Raw genomic sequence first — 6,876 nt, 5'->3', positions numbered from 1 at the left:
ATCTTATTCCCCTCACCCCATGACTTACCTAAAGATACACTAAGCCTTTGTACTCATGGTGGATTCTACAATCTCTGTCTCATCCTTCTTTCCCCAAGTTCCTGCTTACTATCACACAACTGTTAATGACGTTTTCCTTTGATTATACACAATAAATATGGGATCATTTGAGAGGCTCGTGGAGTTGGGTCCCTACGCCCTCTCTCTTTCGTGACTTTTTCCACAGAGTCTTGAGTATTCATTCCCTGTACGTAAGACTTCTGCCAGCCAGAACCCACAGTTCCAGGTGAGAAGGATGCAGGCTTTATCTCTCCTACCCGAGGGAGAGAGAGTAGAAAATTGAGATCTGCTCTTCCGTGGTCCCTTCCTGCCCCAGGTCTGCTCCAGTTCACCTGCAGCCTTCTGGCCTCTGCTCACACTGCCTCTGTCCCAGGACTGACAGCAGCCTTTTCTTCCCTGGTAAACATTTCCTGTGCCTTTTAGAAGTTGGTCTCTTCTCTGCAATACAACCCTGGCAGATGTGATGGTGGTAAACGTGCTGGAGGGCAGTCACTTGGGGACTGCCAGGAGCCATGCTGATTCTCCTGAGTCTCTCATTCGGGGTTACAGAACTGTCGAGCAGCAGAGGAAGCCCTTTAACGTGAGGCCAGCTCAGCATTGCATCACTTTCATTTTATTTTTGAATTTTCAGTGGAGAAATTATTTGTAGCAAACTGTTCCAGATTTTTGGCTGCCTGCTTTCCTCACCACCATTTCCTTGTTGGCTCTGGTGCTTGTTGTAAGAACCAGGTTTCTTCTCTGGTTATTTCTAGCAGCTGGGCTTGCCGAATCCTTGATCTGCATTTGAAGCAGAATGCTTCTTCGTGATGTCAAGCTGATTTTCCTATTTCTGAATATTTCGTGTACACTCAGCAACTCTTTCAAGTGAAATGCTCTTGTCCAATTCTGTTAACCCATATTTGCCGATCTCCTGCTTTCATGCTGAGGGCAGTTTCTTCTTCCTGTAATAAAAGTTAGCAATTTGCATTTACTATTTGAAGGTTCTGGCCCTAGGTGCTTTTGTCCTTAACAGTTTTAATACAATTCACCCATTAAAATGTGCAGTGGTTTTTACTCAAAGCCCAGAATTGTGCATCGCAGTCAATCTTAGAATATTTTCATCCCCCAACAGGAAGCCCTGTATGCACAAGCAGTCATTCCCATCTTCCTCATCCTCCCCCAGCCCCAGGCAGCCATTGTTCTCTCTCTATGGATTTGCCTGTGCTGGACATTTCATGTAAAACAAGTTATTTCATGTAAATGGAACTGTCTATTGTGACTGACTTCTTTCACACTGAGTAACTTTTTCAATGTATTTCCAGGTTGTGGCCTGGGTCAGTACTCTATGCTTTGCTATTGCTGAATTATATTCTACTGTATATCTGGGCCCTACTGTTTACCCATTCATCAGGTGATAGTCGTTTGTGTTGTGTCTGCTTTTTGTTTGTGAAGAGTAATGGCGCCGTGAATACTCCTGTAGGAATTTTTATGTGGACATTTGTTTTCAGTTCTCTTACTTGTGACCAGAGAGCAGAAATGCTGGGTCATTCATAAACCAAATGTTCAACTCTCTGAGGACCTGCCAGGCTGTTTTCTAAAGTGGCCACCCTGTGTTACATCCTCAAAAGCAAGGGCTGCGCGCTCCGCTTCCTCTGTGTCTTCATTAGTGCTTGTTACACATTTTTTTTATTATAACCTATTGTAGTAAGTGTGAAGCGGTTTCTCCTAGTGGTTTTGACTTGATTTCTTTTACAGCTAATGATATTGAACATCGTTTGATTGTGCTTATTGGCCATTTGTATATTTTCTTTGAAAAATACATTTTCAGATACTTTATACACATTTTAATTGAGTTCTCTTTTTCTTGTTGAGTTGTAGGAGTTTTTTCTTTTATTTGAAGATACAAATACTTAATCAGATAAATAATTTGAAAAAATTTTCTCCTCTCTGATGTTTTTTCACCTTCTGGATGGTGTCCTTTGAAGCAAATTTTTAACATTTGATGAACTCCAATTTATCACTGTTTTCTTTGTTCCTTGAGCTTTTGGGGTAATATTTAAAATCTGAGGTATTTTATTTAAACTTTTATATAAAAAATAACTTAATTCTTAAGACTGTTCTAGGAGATGGGTGCTGTGGCTGTCCCCAGTCTATGGATAGGAGACTGAGGTGCAGAAAATTTCACTGAAATATCAGTGTCACAGCTACCCAGTGCTGTGGGATTTCAGACCCTCATGTTTGTCCCCAGCATTTGTGATCTTCACCACCATGCTCCACTACTGCCTGGAATCATTAATGAAAAAGTTTTCCTTTTTTGATTTCTTGATTGTTTGTTTTCTCATTGGGGAACTCACCACTTCATTTTCCTTGCAGAGATCTGTGTAGGTTTATTTCAGATCTCATGTACTTATTTATTACACAGGCTCCAGCGATGATTGTGCCTAGTTGATCTAATCAATTCATACTCAAGTCTTTCCTGCTCATGACACTAAAAAGAGAGTCATGATTTACATAATGCTCAAAGAAGAATGTACTTGAGTGATTTTATTTTTCTAACCAATCAAACAAATCAAATAAAAACCCGGTGTTGGAACAGATTATAAGCCCTGCAGAATAGGGTCACTGTCTTCCTTGTGTTTCATTTGATTTGTCACAGTGTCTGGATAGTGCCTTGCTGTCCAGCAGTTTTGTGAGTATACGGTGCTCGTGAATCATTGTAAGGAAAGAATTTTGACAACAGACTGTGTTGTTCATTTCACAAGGGAAAAGATCATATAGAAATACTGCTCATATTTATTTTAAAATTAAGCTTGGTGTTTTGAGAAGGGTTCAAGAAACCATACAAAAATCTTTTTCACTAATTTTAAATCTATCTTAGACACATTATGCATACATAGCAGAGTAACTTATCAACTAGTTTTGACAAGAGGAGTGTATTATTGATTATCTATTTTAGTTGAAATATTCTACCTGGGATAAAGTAATCAGTGCCCATAAATGAACAAATATGTTTGTATTTCTATGCAACATGGGGGCAGACTTCATATGTTTTTATATAATATATATGACTGTGTGTTTTAATCTGTCTGTCAGTGTTTTTATAGTTTTTCATCAATGTTGTAACTTTAGAATTCTTCTATGGAAATCACCCCCAATTCTAGTGCAGTTTGTACTGTGTATCCTGTCTTATGCATGGGATTCCACTGTCCCCTCACTGAGGAATTTCCTCTCCTATTGAGTTAGTAGCAGAGTTAAAGGAACTGTGATTTCTAGGCCTTTGCTCTCCATGTGTTTGCAGTTGGCTGTCAATCAAGATTTTCTCTTTCTTGAGTTTTCATTGTTCAATTAGAATTTTGGAAATAACAATTAATATGTTGCAACACTCTCCCTAGAAACTTGATGTGTTTGTGCTTTTCAGTTTCCAATTTACAAAAAATGTAAATGCACTCTTGTTTTTAAATAGTCCTTTTTCACTAGATATTTGTTTACTTCTTTATAGTCAAAATATTTTTTTCCCAATGAATGAATAGGTTTGCATGTTTTAAAAGATACCTTACTTTTTAAATTTCTTATTCTAACAGGTATATTCGTTGTACAGAATTTAGAAAATAAGGATAAAAACAATTATAACTTAAAAATGGCCTCTAATCTCACCTGGAGATACAGTTGTAAGGTTTGAAATTGAGAATTACAAGTCCTCTCAAACTGTTCTTCTATTTCAAGTACGGTTTGGTTACTGAGATCCTCGAATTCCCATATGAATTGTAGCAGCAGATAGTCAGTTTCTGCAGAGGAACCCACTGGGATTGTGATCGAGTCCACGTTGAATATATGGATCGCTCTGGGGAGCACTGCCATCCCAAGAATGCTGTCATTTGATTCAGGAATGTGCGTGGTGTGTCTGTCCAGGTATTTAGGTATTCTTTAATTTTTTTCAGCATTGCATAGAGTTTACATTGGATTATTTTACTATATATTTTGCCTTTATACTGAGGACAAGTGTGCAAGGTACCGGGATCAGAAGTGTATTGGAGCTCCGCAGCTTGCTGCCACCATGGACGCTGTGCTCTTGCTTCGCCCACTGTACAATGTTGCACAAAATAGGACCTAAGTAACTCTCTCTTGAAAGAATGATTATATGATTGCTGGATGATGCTTGAGAGTCCTTGTGATGATGTCTTTTTCCCAGAATTTCCCCTCTTCTTTACTATGCCCTTTCCCTTCCTTTCCTCCAGCCTGTGTTTCAGCCTGCCTGTGGCATTGATTTTCCTTGTCTGTGGACTCTTCCTTTCACTAGTTCGTGATAATGTTACATGTGAGATGTGGAAACTTGCTAGATGTCAAGAAAGAGGAAATCCATTGCATTCTAGTTTTTTTAGAGTGTGCTATTGTATTATCGATTGAAATGAAATCAGGCTGACCCATTGAGCCTTCCCCTGAGCTCTTTTTGCTTCCTACAGGTGATACTGCTCTCGTTGCTGCATGTGCCCTTCCCCCAGACTTGGTTTTGGGGTTGAGTAAGTCACCGTCACTGGAGCCCTCTCTTTAAATGATGAAGAGAACATTTGCTCTTTCTCCCTGTTTGGGGACTTGGATGAGATGAGGCAACAGATAAAGAATGGAGCCCCACCTCATTCTGACCCCCGCTCTTTCCGTTCCTTTCTCCAGGGGAAGAGTACAATTCAAAAATATAAAGATTGTGAACTAATGAGATAGACAAGACAACCGATCATTTATTAAATACCCTTTCATGCCAGAAACAAATGTATTATACACACAAAAAGCACATAAAATACGGTAGTACTGTGGTTACAAACGTGGGTCCGAGTTCGAGTCCTGGTCTGGAGTGACAAGTCCTGTGAGATGGAGAATTGGTAGGTCGGCTTAGCCTCTCTTGGACTTGTTTTCTGTCCTGCAGAGATGGGGCTCGCTAGGCGTCCCTCCCCCGTAGAGGTGCTGAGGGGTGTAAAAGACACGTGTAGGCAGACCGAGCACAGCTGCATCTTTCCTCGTAAGTGCAGGATAGCATCGCTTTTGCGGTGATGGCCTTTATGACTGCACCCTGTAGACTCTCAGTGCTCCAAAGGGATGCCTTGCAGATTGGAGATGGGATTCTCACTTCTGTATATACCCAAGGATTGTGTTATTGGGCCTTGCTAATTTGACTCTATTCTTTAGAAAGTACATAATGTAGATATATTTTTCAAACATGCATGATTTTTTCTTTTATTATTTAGAGTTCTACCCTCTCATCTCTTGGTGTGACTTTTCATGGAATCCAGGAAACAGTCCTAAGCAACCTGCCTCTTCACACTTCTCCGTGGTGGTTTCCTTCCCTGACTAGAAGAGGGTTTTGCATAGGTAATTTTGATTGCTCTCCCTTCTCTGGAGACTCTCTGTTTTTCTGCCCATCTCTCACCTGTCCATCTGTCCATTTCTCTACCCACTCATTCTTCTGACTTGTTTCAAGAAGCATTTCAGGCAGCTTACAGAAGAACAGGTACCAAATAAACAGGTGAGAAATGGGGCCAAGTTCATACAGTGAGGCTAGGAGTTGAGCCTGTGTGAGAGTTGCCAGCGTGAGACACACGCCTCTGCCTTGTGACTTATAAGATAGACAACATCAATGTGCCTGAAGCTCCCAGCAGACACAGGGAAACAGGGTTTGTGGGAGATGCCTCATTGGCTGTGAAATAAATAAGTGGCTTAGTAGAAGCCCAGCCCTTTCCAAGTACTAAGGCTTAGGAGAATATTTTAGTGTCTTCCAAAATCAGATTATTGCATCTTTTCTTTTTCAGAGTTTTATGTATAGTTGGTTTACATTCTATACCTGGAAATTTCTCCAAAACTTCTGCCCACGTGAGTCCCATGACTCGGGAATGGGGTGGTTCTGCTCATTGACGGTTGTTGGCCAGAAACGGAAAATGACAGCCTCAAAGGAGCCTGGGATTTATCAGTTATGTTTTGTCAGTGCTGTAGATTTCAGAAAATGCTTTCACCTTTTCTTTCCATCTGAGGCAGCAGCGCGCTCTCTTACCAGCATCAGGAGCTCAGGGCCACGGGATGGTGGGGGGCTGACTGCACTGCCGTCAAGACAGCTGAGCTAGTCACTGCAGGTGTGGTTCTTTTACATACTGCAGTTCATGCTCTTTACTAGAATGTTTCAACAGGGAGTTAATTAACTGAGTTAATTAACATTTTTAAATATGATGCTTTGTTGAAAAGACAGTCATAGGCAGAATATAAGTTGTGATCACTTTAAAAATGGTTTCATTACTGAAATTTCAGTAGGAAAGATCCAGTTTATCTTATTTCCACCTCTCTTTAAAAGTAACAAAGAAACAAGACAGAAAAAGCAGAGGATGATTTCTGTTCTTCCTCTCGGCTTGCAGGTGCCCTCACCTCCAGTGGCATCCATCCAGACACCAGCACTGACACTGGCCGTGCTCAGAACTGCCTCAGCCCTGAAGACACATCTGACAAATGGAAGGGGGCCGCGCCTGTTACAGCAGGTGCTCTCACTTTGTGGGTCCTTATGTAACTGCGCGGTGTTATTCAGGATCGCCCTTTCTACACTTTGTGACGCTGCTTCGGTGTCTCCTAGTTATTTGTTTCTGTAAGTACTCGTGTAATTTTCCAATGTGTGGTACTAGACATCTAAAAATGCATTTTTCAGATGAAAAATAGTGTGTATTTAATATAAATGTATGAAAAAAGGGTCAAATGGATCTATCCTGGTGCCAGTACTCAGAGATAATAATTAACACATTAACATCTATTTTCTGTTCTTTTCATCACAGTGTGTATTACCTCTGTCATAAAAACCAGCGAGCAATG

General features: G+C 40.6%; 1 long non-coding RNA gene across 1 annotated transcript; it reads left to right on the top strand.

Moving 5' to 3' along the window:
- The first annotated feature begins 3,694 nt into the window (after positions 1 to 3,694).
- LOC140695569 (uncharacterized) lies at positions 3,695 to 6,644 on the top strand. Its single transcript, XR_012071220.1, has 3 exons — positions 3,695 to 3,948; positions 5,279 to 5,400; positions 6,432 to 6,644. It is a non-coding gene; the product is annotated as an uncharacterized lncRNA (long non-coding RNA).
- Positions 6,645 to 6,876: the final 232 nt, after the last annotated feature.

This window comes from Vicugna pacos, unplaced genomic scaffold, assembly GCF_048564905.1.
Source record: "Vicugna pacos unplaced genomic scaffold, VicPac4 scaffold_411, whole genome shotgun sequence".
Lineage (NCBI taxonomy): Eukaryota > Metazoa > Chordata > Mammalia > Artiodactyla > Camelidae > Vicugna > Vicugna pacos.
Note: the sequence above shows the minus strand (reverse complement) of the source record. Positions and strands in the feature narration are given on the sequence as shown.